This window comes from Narcine bancroftii, chromosome 2, assembly GCF_036971445.1.
Source record: "Narcine bancroftii isolate sNarBan1 chromosome 2, sNarBan1.hap1, whole genome shotgun sequence".
NCBI classification, from domain to species: domain Eukaryota; kingdom Metazoa; phylum Chordata; class Chondrichthyes; order Torpediniformes; family Narcinidae; genus Narcine; species Narcine bancroftii.
The window spans coordinates 89,194,623-89,211,002 of NC_091470.1; the positions used below are offsets into that span (position 1 = coordinate 89,194,623).

Genomic DNA, 16,380 nt, shown 5'->3' on the forward strand with positions numbered 1-16,380 from the left:
AGGACTACAGATCAACAGATAAAAGGTATTAATTTGATATAAGAAGAGGACAGGAGAGAGAGAGGAAAGTGGGAGAATTGATTGGGGAGGGGTTGTATCTGGCTCTGAAAGGAGATACAGGGAAAAAGTGAGAGAGACCTGGAAGAAAGGAGACTTGGGGAAAGATGAGGTGGGTGGGGGAGGCATTAACTGAATCCAGAGAAGTCTATGTTAATGCCATCTGGTTGGAAGGTGCCAAGATGGAAGATGAGGTGTTGTTCCTCCAATTTGTTAGTGGTCTCAGTCTGACACGGCATGAGTCCATGGACAGACATATCAGCAAGGGAATTAAAATAGTTGGCCACTATGAGATCCTGCTACTGCAGCAGATGAAGCAGAGGTGTTCAGTGAATCAATCTCCCACTCTGTATCCAGTCTTTCCAATGTAGAGACCACCACAATTGGAGCATAGATGCAGTAAATGACCCTGCAGATTCGCAAGTGAAGTGCAGCTTCATTTGGAAGAACTGTTTAGGACCCTAAATGGTGGTGAGGGAGGAGTTGTGGGTACGGTCACAGGGTTAGGTGCCAAAGGGTCGACTGCTGGAGTGAACGAGGGATCACAGAGGAAGCAGTTCCGGCAGAGAGGGCAGAAGAGAATGGGTGTCTGGTGGTGGGATCATGTAGTTGGTGGTGGAAATGGTGGAGGATGATATGTTGGATGTGGAGGCCGATGGGATGCTAGGTGAGTACAAGGGAAAATCCTGCCCTTGTTGCACATGGGAGGGGAGGGGGCAAGGGCAGATGTGCTGGTAACAAAGGATGTGCAGAGTAAGCTGCCTTAATCACTAGAGCCCAGTACCACTCGCATCTCCTGTGATGAAATGCTTTGAGAGGTTGGTTATGGCCAGAATTAACTCGTACCAAAGTAAAGACCTGTACCCATTTCAAACCTTCTACCATCACAATCACTCCACAACAGATCCAATCTCACTGGCTCTCCACTCCGGTCTGGATCACCAGGACAACAGCAACACATACATCAGGCTGCTTTTCATCGACTACAGCTCAGCTTTCAACGCCATCATCTCCTCAGTACTGGTCAGTAAACTTCAAAACCTGGGCCTCTACACCTTCTGCAACTGGATCCTTGACTTCCTCATTGGAAGATCACGGTCCGTATGAATCAGAAACAACGTTTCCTCCTCACTGACGATCAACACAGGTGCACCTCGAATGTGGTTAGCCAGCCCACTCCTCTACTCTTTCTACACCCGTGATTATGTGGCTCGGCACAATTCACATTTGCTGATGACAGCACAATTGTCGGCAGATTCACAGGTGGCAATGAGGAAGTATACATACGTGAGTGAGTTAGATTTTATGGTTGAGTGGTGTCACAATAACAATCTTGCATTCAACATTATCAAAGCTAAAAAACTGATTGTGGATTTCAGGAGGGTGAAATCAGAACAAAAACCAGTCCTCATCGAGCAGTGGAAAGGGTGAAGAATTTCAAATTCCTGGTGTCGACGTCTCTGAAGATCAATCCAATGCAATCATGATGTAGGATTGCCAGCGGCTGTACTTCGTTGGGAGTTGAAGGAGATTTAATGTGTTACTAAAGACTTGCATATTTCTACAAGTGTACAATGAAGAAAATTCTTACTGGTTGCATCATTGTCTGGTATCAAGGTGCCAATGAACCAGACAGGAAAAGGGCACAGAGGGTTATGAACTTGGCCAGCACCATCATGGGCATTAGTCTTCACTCCACTCAGGGCATCTACAAGAGGCAGTGTCTTAAGAAAGCAGCCTCGATCATCCAGGTCCCTCACCACCCCGGCCATGTCCTCTTCTCACTGCTGCCGTCAAGGAGGAGGAATATGAGCCTGAAGACAAGCAGGCCAATGATCCAAAACAGCTTCTTCCCCTCTTCCATCAGATGTCTGAATGGACAATGAATCACAGACACCACCTCATTTTTTCTCTGCTCTGCTCTTTGCACTAATTTATTAAAAATGTAATTTATAGTAATTTTACACCTAAAATGCTGCTGCAAAACAAATTTTGTGATACATGTTCCTGACAATAAATTCCGATTGAAGCCATTTTTAAATCAACACAATATTATTTGGAGGAATTTCTATACCCAGAGGGTGGTGAATCTGTGGAATTCATTGTCACAGAGGGCAGTAGAGGCAGGTTCATTAAATATATTTAAGAGGAAATTAGATATATTTCTTCAGTATAAGGGTATTAAAGGTTATAGAGAGAAGGCGGGGACGGGGTACTGAACTTTAAGATCAGCCATGATCTCGTTGAATGGCGGAGCAGGCTCGAAGGGTCGAATGACCTACTCCTGCTCCTATCTTCTATGTTTCTATGTTTCTTGATCATTCTTTGCAAAGAAAGTGAACAAGCAATAAGTGCCAGATCATTTTTAAACCCAAATGGAGTGAAACAATAATGAATGTACTGGCAGACAATAAATAAACACATCCATTTTCACAGTTGACGAAGAGGTCAAAAGATCAGTTATACAAGGAGATTTGAAAATCTGTTGGAGGAAGGATCATACTGGATTTGAAGTGAAGTAAAAAGGTAAGAGAAATGTAAAGCCAACTGTCAGTTAAATAACATTGGACAAATTAATGGTATTTATCATATAGGACAAGTTTGCAGAGCACATGTGCTGATCAGAAAGTCAGCATGAATTAAAATTTTGGTTAAGCCAGGACAACTCAGCTCATGGCCTCATTTTTCATTCCATTTTGGTGTGAAAGAGCCTGGGTAAAGTTGCAAGTCCTTGGGATTCAAGGGTGGATTCAAGTTCATTTATTGTCTCATGTACCAAGATGCAATGGTAGCTTGTTTTGTGAGCCACCAGCTAGGCATCTTGTGCATAGTACTAGTGAGACACTCTATAGTAGTACAGAATTGTAAGAGGGCAAAGGCATCATGATATTTTTACTATTTTGAGTTTCATTCAGGAGTTTGATAGCTTGAATGAAAACTCCTCTTGAATCTTCATGACCTTGTACCTGTGAATCATCTTCCTGACAGGAGAGGAGTGAAGAGAGTGTAATTCTAGGTGATTCCAACTCTCTCGGTGTTGCTTGGTCTTTCGTTTTGGCTCCGATACCTTATTTATCTGTTAACCAGTTGTGCTAGTAAATGGAAATGCTGTTGTTTTCTCTATAATTGTTCCAGCACAGAGCAATGAAGAATCATTCCAAGGTCTGGGGTTACAAATTGGTCAGACAGGACAGGACAAAAGATTTCTTTCCCTGAAGGACATGACTGAGCCAGATTGTGTTTTACGGTATTCTGGTAGGGAGGAGTGTACGGGGTGCACATGTGTGCATATTCTCTTCCTGTCATTGGCTGCTCATCCAGTTATATAACCATTGCTATCTTCTGGGCATGACAGATGAGATAGTTGATGATTGCATGAAGTTCAGCCTATTTGCAAATCTTAATAGTGCCTGAAGTCAAATAATGGACTTGTCATCAAGATTGAAATCTCCAATTTTTCATCTCGGTGCAATGTGGCCTCTGTGTGTTCTTGTGAGTGTAAATAAGAACTACATTTCCCAGCATCCAATTTACACAGTTGGATGGTTACAGGAGGTGGTTTATGACCGGGTTGCAGGTGTTGGTGGAAGCAGCTCAAGGAAAATAAAGTCGGTTGAGTGTTAAACCCATGCAAAGTTGTTCTTGAAAGAACAAACATAACATAGTGTCAGAAGTATGAGTGAGTAAGACATTAGTTCGTAAGCATGGATAAGCCCCCTCACACCGATGTAGTTTACAACAATTTAGCCTATAATTGGAAACGCTACAAACAGTGATTCACTGTTTATTTAGAAGCTGGTGGAATGGGAGAGACCGATGGAAAACGAAAACTGTCTGTTTTTGCACGTGATGGGTGAAGATGCCTTGGACATCTATAACAGTTTTCAAATTGATGAGACAGCTTTCACATTGGACACTGACAAAATTTGAGGCGTACTTTGTTCAAGTAAAAAGTCACATTTAAGCGATTTCAGTTTTTCTCCTGTGACCCGAACAAGGTAGGAGCTTTAGCCAATACTTGGCTGAGCTTCACTCACTGAGTAAGTCCTGTGAAATTAGAGATTTGAAAAATTCACTCATAAAGACAGAATAGTTTGCAGAATCTCGGATAATGGACTTGGAGAAAGACTGTTGTGTGAAAAAAGATTTGACTCTAGAAAAAGCTGTGAATATGTGCAGGGCAGAAGAGACCACATGAGCACAACGGTTGAGGAGCTGCACGGGATGGGCGCAACGGTTGAGGAGCTGCACGGGTTGGGCGCAGCGGTTGAGGAGCTGCACGGGTTGGGCGCAGCGGTTGAGGAGCTGCACGGGATGGGCGCAACGGTGCATACGATGAAAACAGTTAAGCAGAGCACCAGGAGTTTCCCAAAACGATAACAAAGCAAAGTGGCAAGCTCAAACAGCAAATGCAGCAGGTGTGGAGGTAGACATATTCCAAAGATGTGTCCTGCCTATGGAAAGTCCTGCACTAAATGTGGAAAGAAGAATAATTTTGCAAAATGCTGCAAAGCGTGGGATACCAAGAGAAAGGTACACATAGTGGATGAGAGTGCACAAATTTTTGTATTTTCTCTACAGACTGATACTAGCAAAACTGAATGGATCATTCCAGTGACTGTGAATGAGACAGTAATTTCATTTAAGCTTGATACCAGAGCCCTGTTGAATCTGTTATCTATGGACGATTACAAGACCCTCACTGTAAAGAGCATTGTAAATTCCTGAGAAGTTAAAAGTGACAGGCTATATTGGAGTGAGCGTTCCAATAAAAGGGGGCTGTATGGTGGCCTTCAAACACAAAGGCTGACATCTGAAGTCACAGCTACTTATTGTAGCAAGCCATCTTCTTTCAACTACAAAGCTTAAAGGAGCAGCCATATTATCCGAAGAGAAAGTGGCAGCTCTTGGCCCTCTGCAGCATCTGTGGCCAAGATTGTGAAGTCTGGAATGAAGGTCTCAGAGTTGTATAATAGATATGCTGAAGCCCAGATCAGTTGTTATTGGCAAAACAGGAAAATAAGAGAGTAAATAAATATTTGGATGAATTTATGAAAGAAGTGGAGATGAAAGCTCTGCTTCTGAAGCTCCAGCGTGAAGAATATGAACGTGTGCAAAAATCTGTGGCAAATCTCTCAGCTAAAATTCACCGATGAGGTGAATAAACATGCATCATTACTCAACGGGGAGAATCAGAGAAATCTTATGAGCCCGAAGGACCCTAAAACCCAGCAGCAAAAGACATTCACCAAGACAAGTAGTTACTTAAACAAAGTTGTTTTTAATTATCTTTAAACATGAAAACAGAATCAAACTTTAACTTATCTCTATTAACTTAACTACCCAACTTAACCCCCTTCTAATTCTATGCGCATGTGTATGTAATGTGTGTGTAAATTTAAGAAAAATTCTTTGGTTCGCAGTTCAATCTCACTTTTCATTCTTCCAAGTTCACTGGTTGCAGGCAATTCTTATACTGTGCACAGAATTTAACATGTATAAAATTCACCAGGCTTTGGTGCTCGAAAGGTAAATGTTTACCGCTCAGGAAGGTTCTTTGTAGGTTTGCAGAGAAAGATTTGTTGTTCCAGGATTTCCACAACTGAAGTATCACCTCTGTGTCTTGCTGATGATGAAACTTGTCCCATCAGAGTTCTCCAAGTGGTAGCCTCTTTCTTTCAGGCTACGACAGAGTTTCTTTCTGTACCACTTATTCTAAGAGAAACATCAGTCAGATAGCACTTTCCAGCCATCCACCACTCTGGAGTCTCTCTCTGTCTCTCTGTCTCTCTGTCTCTCTGTCTCTCTGTCTCTCTGTCTCTCTGTCTCTCTGTCTCTCTGTCTCTCTGTCTCTCTGTCTCTCTGTCTCTCTGTCTCTCTGTCTCTCTGTCTCTCTGTCTCTCTGTCTCTCTGTCTCTCTGTCTCTCTCTCTCTCTCTCTCTCTCTCTCACTTCTCCAGCAAACAATAGGAGTTAGTCCTCTGCTCCCATCTGTTGTTTTTAGGTAAACAAGAACCCAGGAATGACCTCTGATCAGGAGTCTTGTAAAAATGTTCAACACAGACCCCCTGACTCCTTCAAGGCAATAGCCTATTCATTTCATGACATCATTTCAATTAGAACCTGCTTGTGAAATGTGCATAGCATTCTCTGTAGTTTCTGTAAAGTCACTGGATATGAATTCTTCCAACATCTACAAATATTACATCACAAACAAAATGCAAGTGTCAGATTTTTCACAGAAGATTAGGGTGCTTTTGATGGAACTAGAAGATGGTTCTGCTGACATAAGCAGTTCCTCTGAAGTGATTTCTCAGCATCTGGTGACCTATCATGATATTGAGGAACTGCAACAACAAGATCAACAGCTACAGATGATTTTGTGAACTTGCTGATACACAGGACCCTCTTCACAGATTTCTGAATTTCAGCTGAATCTTGTGGATGCCCTGAATGAACTTGAATGACTTCATAAAGCCAGAAGTTATTAGTTGCAACTGGTGGAAAGAGACTGACCATGGAATGTAGGTACCTTTGCTATGTAGACAGTATTGTGCTTGATTAAAGAGGTAAGATGTGTTGTAAATAAGAACTACATTTCCCAGCAAACAATGCAGGAGATTGGGTGGAAATGGGAAGTGGTTTATGACAGGGGTTGTGAGCTTCTTCCACTGTCAACGTCCAAGGAAAATAGTCGGTTGAGGGTTTAAACCCACACAGTCGTTTTTGAAAGAACAAGCGTAAGAATCTAAAATCTATAGTCACCTGACAAAGCTTTTTTGAAAAGAAAAAAGAGCATAGAAGCAGGAATAGGCCATTCAGCCACTCATAGATGATCCTAAGGATTTTGACTGAAAGAATTTTAACCTGCCAAATTCTCCAATGCTATTTTCTTAATGCTACTTTCAGTTCTTAATTTTCATTGGATGCTTGATTCTCTGCTACTTTAAGGAAGACGTCAGGCTCAAAATGTTTACCTCCTATGGACTCTGCGAGACTGGCTGAGATACTCCAGCATTTCTGTGTTTTTACTACATTCATATTATCTGCAAACTGGAGTTTCTCTCTTTGCAATTTCTGGCAGTTTTGTGCCTTAGAGTTATAAATGCAGCACAGAAACAGCCTGTGGCCTCATTTTGTGTCGACTATCAAGCATATGCTCTTGCACAATACTATCCAAAATCAATTTTTTTTTGCGATAGATGCAAAATATTTGTTTAATTCCTCAGCCATTTCCTATTACGAGCCTCATGTCCTCAAGGTTAGTAATCTCAGGATTGCTGTTTGTCAGGTGCCAGTGAATAGGATGATATGGTAGATGAATCTTAGTGCCATTCTATACCTTGTCCTGAAGGGAGTATCACAAGCACCATTAGGGGCTGGTCCTTAATTGGATCTGACTGGCAGCTTGCCAGATGAGCCACCTTCAACTGCTACACTGACTAGTCTATGTGCTGGGTTTTATACTGCAACTTGATAGGTGCCGATGCAGGTAGGCCCAAGAGTCCTTGGATGAGGAAGAGGACGAGTTGAAAGGTAGGTCTGACCTTGATTGACATGGGGAAATAACTTTTGATCTTCCTCCTGCTTGGGTGGAGGCAGGTCTTAGAGTTTACTGATTATTTTTGAGGGAATCATGGTATTGAATGGCAAACTAATCTATAAAGAGCATGATGGTGTATCCATCTTTGCTGTTCAGATGTTATGGGTTTTGTGAAGAGCTAGTAATAAGGCATCTGCTGTAGACCTGCTGCTATGATTGGCAAATTGGAATGGATGCAAGTCACCATTCCAACAGCACTGATAAGCTTCATTACCAGCCTCTCAAAATACTTCATCACTGTGGATGTGACTGCTACTGGTTTAGGCAGACTACCACGCTCTTCTTGGGCACTAATATATTTGAAGCTTGTTTAAACAGGTAGGTACCACTCATTTTTGGAATGAGAGGTTGAAGATATCTGTGAATACACTAGCCAGTTAGTCAGCACAGTTCTTCAGTACTCAGCCAGGTACTCTGTCCAGACCAGATGCTTCCCTTGCATTGACGACTCCTGTAGGTGGCCTGCACGTTATCAACAGTAAGAGATCATCAGGAGGCATGTGGGTGCATAATGGATCCTCCTCCTGGTGGTCAAAGAGGGCATAGAAGGCATTGAGCTCATCTTATAGTGAAAATTGGCAGCAGGTTGTGTCATTTAAACCTTGCTATTCCTGTTGGGCATCCCTTGTTGACTGCATTTTATTTCCAGAATCTCCACTTCACCCTGCACCTTTTGTGTAATGTGCTTCATCCCTGGACTTAAAAGCCTTTGATCTGGCTCTGAGCAGTTGCTGGAATTCATTATTCATTTGGGGACAACCCTGAACAATTTGGGAACAAACCTGAACATCCACAGCTGTTTTAATAAAATTTGTAATGTCCTCGGTGTAATCATTCAGGTCCCCAACTGAGTTCTTGGACACTGCCCAATTTACTGATGAGGCAATCCAGTAACTGTTCCTCATCCTCCTGGTTGACCCAATCTCTGGATCCTTACTTTTTAGGCTTTGTATGCAAATAATAGGAGCACAGCCAGATGATGAGACTTGCCAAAATGTTGACTCTGGAAAGAACAATAGGCATTCCTTGTCACAATGCAGCAGTGAACAAGTGTGTTTGGACCTCTGGTACAGCAAGTTACGTACTGGTGATAATTGGGCAGATTAAATTCACCAACTATAATTGGTAATGCATTGGGATGGGCAGTTTCTTGTTTGCAAACAACATCATGCAGTTCCGTTAATGCTTACTTGTAATCAGCATCAGGAGGAATGTACACACTAGTGAGAATTACTTAAAATTCAATATTTTTTTATTATGTAATAAAACAGATGTATTATTACATAAAATTGCCATAAGGCAAAAATTACCCATGCCCGATGCAGAGAAAGAGAAGCATGAGTATCTGTAGATTCGCTTCCAGCCTGTGTTTGGCTACTGGGAAGTCTCTGTCACTGTTGCAGAGCGAAGGTCTTCAGCGAAGCGATCTCCCAGTCTGCGCCCAGTCTTTTCAATGTAGAGAAGGCCACAAATGGAGCACCGTATGCAGTAAATCAGTCCTCTGGATACACGTGAAGCGTTGCTTCTCTTGAAAGGCCTTTTTAGGGCCGCAGACTGGTGAGGAGGAGGTGTGGATGCAGGTGGGCACCTCCTGCAGCCACAGGGGAAGGTGCTGGGTGGGGTGGGGGGGGAAGATTAGTGGGTAGGGATGAGTGCATGAGGGAACCACGCAGGGAACGGTTTCTATGGATGGCAGAGGGGGGGAAGGTGTGTCTGGAAGTGGGATCCTGTTGTAAGTGCCGGAAACTTTGGAGGATGATGTGGAGGCTGGTGGGGTGGTAGGTGAGGGGGGACTCTGTTTGCCTTCTCTATGTTGGAAAGGCTGGGTGCAGATTAGGAGATCGCTTCGCTGAGCATGTTCGCTAACTCCCAGAAGCCAACCATTTCAGTTCTGTGTCTTAGTCCCATACTCACATGTCCTTATGTACTATCCCACCAAGACCACCTGTAAATTGGAGGAACAACACCTGATTTTCTGCCTGTGCATTTGAAGCTTATGGCATTAACATTGACTTTTCCAGCTTCTGCTAACCTGCTCTCCTCTTCCTGCTAACCTGCTCTCCTCTTCCTGCTAACCTGCTCTCTTTTCCCCCTCCCTCCTCCCCTCCCACTTTCCAGTTCTCCTCCCTCCATTCCCCCTCCCTTCACTCAGTCATCCTTCCTCCCCAATTGCTGCTGTCCCCTCCCTCTCTACCTATCAGCACCTGCTTTTGCCACCACACCTCCCCCTCCCTTACTCTTTTGCTCAGATGCCTGCCGACATTTTTCCATACCTTGATGAAGACCTCATGCCCAAAATGTTGGTTATGTATTTTTACCTTTGCTATATAAAATATACTGTTTGACCTGCTGAGTTTCTTCAGCATTGTGTTTTTATTTCAACTAGTGTCTACAGATTTTCATGGTTTACTTGTATTTTTTTCTTACCTAACCGGAACTTCCAGGTTGTCGGTTTTGCTACTGTGCATCTGTGGACTGTACACATGCATGCATGCAAAAGCCAAGAGTTTTCAAGAAGTCCGAGTTCTCGGGTGGTCCAGATTTCTGGTATCTGGATTTTCTGACTTATTTTTATTTTGTATGAGTGTTAAATTTTTTAACTTGAACTTAACACCCTAGCATTTTCATTACAAAAATCTGGAATTCACTCTGGAAAATGTAGTTGCTGCTTTGTCAATTAACTGTAACTATCTCATTTAAAGAGTTTCTATCCAAGGTGATTCAGAAGAAATTGCAGTTCTATGGAGTAGGTTGCACTCCTGTCACAAAATGGTGAACAGGCTCTCCACACTGAATTGCCTATTCCATTGTTCCCAATAAACTTCAACATTGTCATATTTCCTGTTTTTTTTTTAAACTCTCCTGGTATTGTTGCACAGCATAGATGTTACTTACATTGTAGGTGACAGTTGTTCAGGGCTGACTGCCTCCCAGTTTTTTATGCAAGAAACTTGTGATGATCATTCAGCTACTACAGACGGTCATTTGATTTAGGAAAAAAAACGGTGCATGTCTAATTTGTTCTCTTGATGACTTGTTAGCTCCAATCAGAGAGACTGGATGCATATTGGGAGGTAGCTTTGCTGAACACCGCTCTGTCCGTATCATACAACATAGCCTTTCAGTTGACAATGTTGTGCTGGCCTATGTAAACCTACCAAAAATAAACAAACCCTCCCAATCCCATGACTCTCTATTTTTCTTTCATCCATGTGTCTAACCAAGAATCTCTTAAATGCCTCATTTTGTTCGTCTCCACCACCATCCCTGGCAATGCATTCAAGGCACCCACAACTTTTTTTTTAAAAAAAGCTTATCCCTGATGTCTCTCCTAAACACTCTTCCCTTCACTTTGTACAGATGTACACTGGTATTTGCTACTCCCACCCTTGGAAAAAAGTTGCTGGCTGTCTACCTTATTTATGCCTCTCAAAATCTGTAGACCTCTAAGTCTCCTCTTATCCTTCTTCACTCCAAAGAGAAAAGTTCCAGCTCTGATAACCTTGCCTCATAAGACTTATTTTTCAATTCAGGCACCATCCTGGTAAATTTCCTTTGCACCCTCTCCATAGTTTCCACATCCTTCCTGTAATGAGGTGACCAGAACGCTCAAAGTGTGGTCTCACCAGAGATGTACAGAACTGTTGCACCATTTCACAACTCCTGAGCTCAACTAATGAAGCCCAGCATACCATGTCTTAACTGACCTCTCAATCTCCATTGTGACCTTGAGATGTATAGATTTGAACCCCAAGGACCCTCTGTTCTTCCCCCTGTACTCTGCCTCCATCTTCGACCTACCAAAATGCATCATCTCACACTCATCCAGATTGAACTCCATCTGCCACTTTTCTCCCCAATTCTGCATTGTCTATATCCTTTTGTCACCTACGACAACCCTCAAACTATCCTCAACTCTTCCAACTTTTGTATCTTCAGCACACTTATTGACCCATCCCTCTCCACCTTCATCCAGGTAATTTAAAAAAAATCACAGAGCAAGGGTCTCAGAACAGATCCCTGCAGAATTCCACAAGTCACGGACCTCCAAGCAAAATACTTTGTCTACTACTACTACTCTCTGCGTTCTACAGACAAGCCAATTCTAAATCCACAGAGTCAAGGTTCAATGGCTCTCGTGCCTCAGGGCTTTCTGAATGAGTCTCTCATGGGGATCCTTGTCAAATATCTTTCTAAAATCCATATGCACCACATCTACCACCTTGCCTTCATCAATTTCTTTTGTTACCTCCTTGAAAAACTCAATTTAGCTCGTGAGGCATGACCTGGCCCTCACAAAGCCTTGCTGACTATCCCTGAGAAGACTGAACTTCTCTAAATGCTCACAAATCCTGTCCATAAGAGTCCTCTCCAATAGTTTACACACCAACTGATGTAAGACTCTCCAGTCTATAATTCTCAGGATTCTCCCTATTACCTTTTTTAAACAAGGGGTCCACATTTGTTATTATCCAAACCTCCAGAACTACCTCTGTGGCCAAGGAAGGCACAAATCATTGCCAGAGCCCCAACAAACTCTTCCCTCCCTTCCTATAGCATCCTAGGATATATTTTGTCCAGTCTTGAGGACTTGCCAATCCCAATGTTTTAAAAAGATCCAGTGCTTCCTTTTAATCTCAACATAGTCCAGCACATAAGTTTGTTCTGACCTCACCTTGACCAAGTTAATTTTCTCTAGTGAATACTGAAGCAAAATATTCATTTAGGACCCCCCCCAACTTCCTTCATCTCCAGACATGTTGCCTCCTTTATCCTGAAGCACCTCCACTTGTGCTCTCATCATTCTGTTCTTCATGTACACATAGAATGCCTTAGGGTTTTCCTTAATCCAATTTACTAAAGCCCTTTTTACGCCCCCTTCTAGCTCTCCTTAGTCCTTTCTTAAGTTCCTTCCTGACTATTGAGACTTTTTTGTTTTCTGTTTCCTAAATCTAATGTAAGCTTCCTTCTTTCTCTTAAGTAGCTGGCTCACCTGTTTTTCAACCATGGTTGCCTTTTCCGACCATATTTTCCCTGCCTCAGTGGGACAGATCTATCCAGGACCTTGTGCAAGTAGTCCCCACACATCCTCCACATTACTTAGAACATTTCAACACAAAAAAGGGCCCTTCTAGTCTCTGCTAAAATTATTACTCTGCCTAGTCACATTGATCTGCTCCCAGTCCAAACCCTCCATATCCCTTCCACCCATGCACCTGACCAAATTTTTCTTAAATGTTAAAATTGAGCCCATATTCGCCACTTCAGCTGCCAGCTCATTCCACACCCCCCACCACTCTGTGTGGTTCCTCCCAGTGTTCTCCCTAAATTGTTCCCCTTTTGCCTGTAACCCATATCTTCTGGTTATATCTCACTTTCCCTCAGTGGAAAAAGCCTACTTTAATTTTCTCTGTGTATACTCCTCATAGTTTTTGTGTACCTCTATCAAATCTCCCTTCATTCTTCTACACTCAAGGGATTAAAGTGTTAACCTTTCTAATATTTCCTATTCCTCAGTTCTTGAATTCCCAGCAACATCCTTGTAAATATTCTCTGCAATCGTATTGATATCTTTCCTGTAGTTGGGTGGCTAAAACTGCACACAATACTCCATATTTGGCCTCACCACTGTCTTATACAACATTACAACCCAACTCGTATACTCAATACTTGGTTTATGAAGGCCAATATAACAAAAGCCTATCATTTACCATGCATGTCATACCTTGGTTTGTCCTTCCAAAATGCAACACCTGATACTTATCTGCATTAAATTCTACCTGCCAATTTCCAGCCCATTTTTCCAGTTGGTTGAGATTCTTCTGCAAACTTTGGAAGTCTTCCTCACTGTACATAACACCTCCAATCTTTGTTTCATCTGCAGATTGTTGATATAGATGACAAACAACAATGGTCCCTGAGCACATCACTAGTCACAGGCCTCCATTCTGAGAAGGAATCATCCACTACTACTGTCAGGCTTCCCCCATATAGCCAGTTGAATCCAGTTTACTACCTCACCATGAATATCAAGTGTCTGAACCCTCCTGACTAATCTCCCATGTGGGACCTTATCAAAAACCTTACTAAAGTCTTTGTAGTTTTTCCTTCACAAACTTTCCTGGCAACCTCCTTGAAAAACAATATGAGCTACCCTCCAATCCTCCATCTCACCTGTGGCTAAGAACATTTTAAATATTTCTGCCAGGCCCTTGCAATTTCTACACCAGCTTCTCTCAAGGTCCAAGAGGATATCTTGTCATACTCTGGGGATTTATCCACCACATTTGGCATAGTGGTTAGCTCGTCAGTGTCAGTGATGGGAACCAGACTGGGGTTCGAACCCTGTGCTCTCTGTAAGGAGTTTGTATGTTCTCCCTGTATCTGTGGGCTTTCTCCGGGAGCTCTAGTTTCCTCCCACAGTTCAAAATTGTACAGGAGATGGCGTCATGGACACATGAGCCGAAATGGCCTGTTACTGTGCAAGCTCCTCCCCTTTAACCTTTATAGGTTCTGTGACCACACTGCTCGATTTCCTCCTTTCCATCCCTGGATTCTGTGCCAGATTCCTGTTGTAAAGAACCAATTTAAGATCTTCCCCATCTCTTTTGGGTTCATACTTAGCCAACCACTCTGATTTTCAAGTGGTCCAATTTTTTCCTTGCTATCCTTTTGCTCTTAATATACCCATAGAAACCCTTAAAATGTTCCTTCACATTGTCTGCCAAAGCAACCTCATTCTTTTAGCAATCTTGATCTAGTTTAAAAACCCCGGAGCAGCAATAGCAAACCTTTCCGTAAGGATATTAGTGGCCCTCCAGTTCAGATGCAAACTATTGGAATAGGTCCTATTTTCCCTGGAAGAGTCCAATGATCCAGAAACTTGAAACCCTTCATCCTGCACCATGTCTTTATCCAAGTGTTATGTTGGATTATCCTCCTACTTCTAACCTTTCTAGCACATGGCATGGATAGCAATGTTGATATCGCATCCCTGGAGGTCCTGTCCTTCACTCTCGTGCCTAATTCCCTTAACTCTCCTTACAAGACCTTCTGACCCATGTCATTGGTCACTATATAGACCATAACATCTGGCTGCTCACCCTCCCTCCTGAGAATGCAGCAGACTTGATCTGAGATTACTTTTGTGATTTCATCAGTTTTCAATTCTCCCAAGTACGCAACTCGACAGTAGTTGGTCTCATCAGCAATGTTGATGATTTACACTACGAAGAAGAGGTGGAAAATCTCATGGTAAGGCTTAAGAATAACAACTTGAGTCTCAACATGAACAAGATGAAGATGATGATCGCAAACTTCAGGGGGAACAAGATTGATACCCACCTCTACACATCCATAATTTGGTAATGGAGAGAGTAGAGAGTACCAAGTTCTTTGGGGTCCATTTAAGTGATGTATTATTTTAAACACATAAGATCTCCTCACTTGTCAGGAAGGTGCAACAGCAACTGTATTTCCTGAGAAGGTTGTCAGGCTACCAGTGACTATCACGTCATCCTTCTGCAGGAGCTCTGTTGAACGCATCCTGGCCAGCTGCATCACTGCATCACGGTTGCTGCAGAGATCTGGATCGGAGGTCAGTCCACAGGACCATAAGAGTGGGTGAGAGGATTACTGGGGTCTTCCTTCCCCTCTTTCCCAACCCTCCCATCGTCGTGATCTACTGGGTCTGATGTTTGAAGAAGCCCGCATAATTATTAAGGTCCCCTTCCATTCACAGATAGCATTTGTCAGCTACTCGGTCAAGGAAGAGTTAGAGGAGCATCAGAGCCAGCCGCACCAGACTGAGAAAAAGCTTCTTCCCAGAGGCAGTGAGAATGTTGACCAACCAAAGAAACTGCTCACACTAACCATCCGAGACTCTCATATTCACTAAACAATATTTAATTATTTGTTTGCATATATATTTGTCCTGTATATATTGTTTGGTCTGTGTGTGTGATGTCTGGTTATATGTCAGTGTGTTTTGCACTGAGGACTGGAGAATGCTGCTTTGTCAGGTTGTACTTGTGCAGTTGGATGATGATAATCTTGAACTTAATCTTCCTGCCTCATCTCTTTGTAATTATCCCTTTTCCATTTAAACACTTTACCATTTTTGTCTACTTTTATCCTTGTATGCTAAAGCTTAGAGAGTTGTGGTCACTGTCATTGAGGTCTGCCACCTGACCAGGTTCATTACCCAATACTAGATCCAGTATGGCTGCCCCTCTAGTTGACTGGTCCACATACGATGTCAGGAATTCTTCTTGGATACACCTGACAAATTCTGCCCCATCTATTTCCTCTTGTAGTGAGGAGGACTAGCAAATATTTGGGAAATGGAAACTTCCTGTAACAACTACACTAATTGACCATAGTGTCAAACCGTGCATCTTGGCGCCTCACAGTTCGGCGGGCAGCAACCTCCTTTGAAGAAGACCGCAGAGCCCACCTCACTGTCAAAAGACAAAGGATGAAAAACCCAACACCCAACCCCAACCAACCAATTTTCCCCTGCAACCACTGCAACCGTGTCTGCCTGTCCCGCATCAGACTTGTCAGCCACAAACGAGCCTGCAGCTGACGTGGACATTTACCCCTCCATAAATCTTCGTCCGCGAAGCCAAGCCAAAGAAGAAAGAAGAAGAGTGTCTATAGACTTTCGTTTTTCACTTTCTTAGCTCCATTTGTTTAATTAATTGTTTTGAGGCATGATAT

At 42.8% G+C, this 16,380-nt stretch overlaps 1 protein-coding gene and 1 pseudogene across 3 annotated transcripts in view; both read left to right on the top strand.

Moving 5' to 3' along the window:
* The window catches only part of LOC138753884 (protein numb homolog), a 143,736-nt gene that overhangs the window by 56,061 nt on the left and 71,295 nt on the right, over positions 1–16,380 (top strand). Inside the window, exon 2 of one of the 3 annotated variants that reach the window (XM_069917424.1) lies at positions 2,494–2,583. The exons of the other annotated variants lie outside the window; for them this stretch is intronic. The gene's annotated coding sequence lies outside the window, so the exon portion shown is untranslated. The remainder of the gene's footprint in view (positions 1–2,493; positions 2,584–16,380) is intronic. 3 annotated transcript variants of the gene reach the window in all.
* On the top strand, positions 679–6,571 carry LOC138752895 (nucleoprotein TPR-like; annotated as a pseudogene).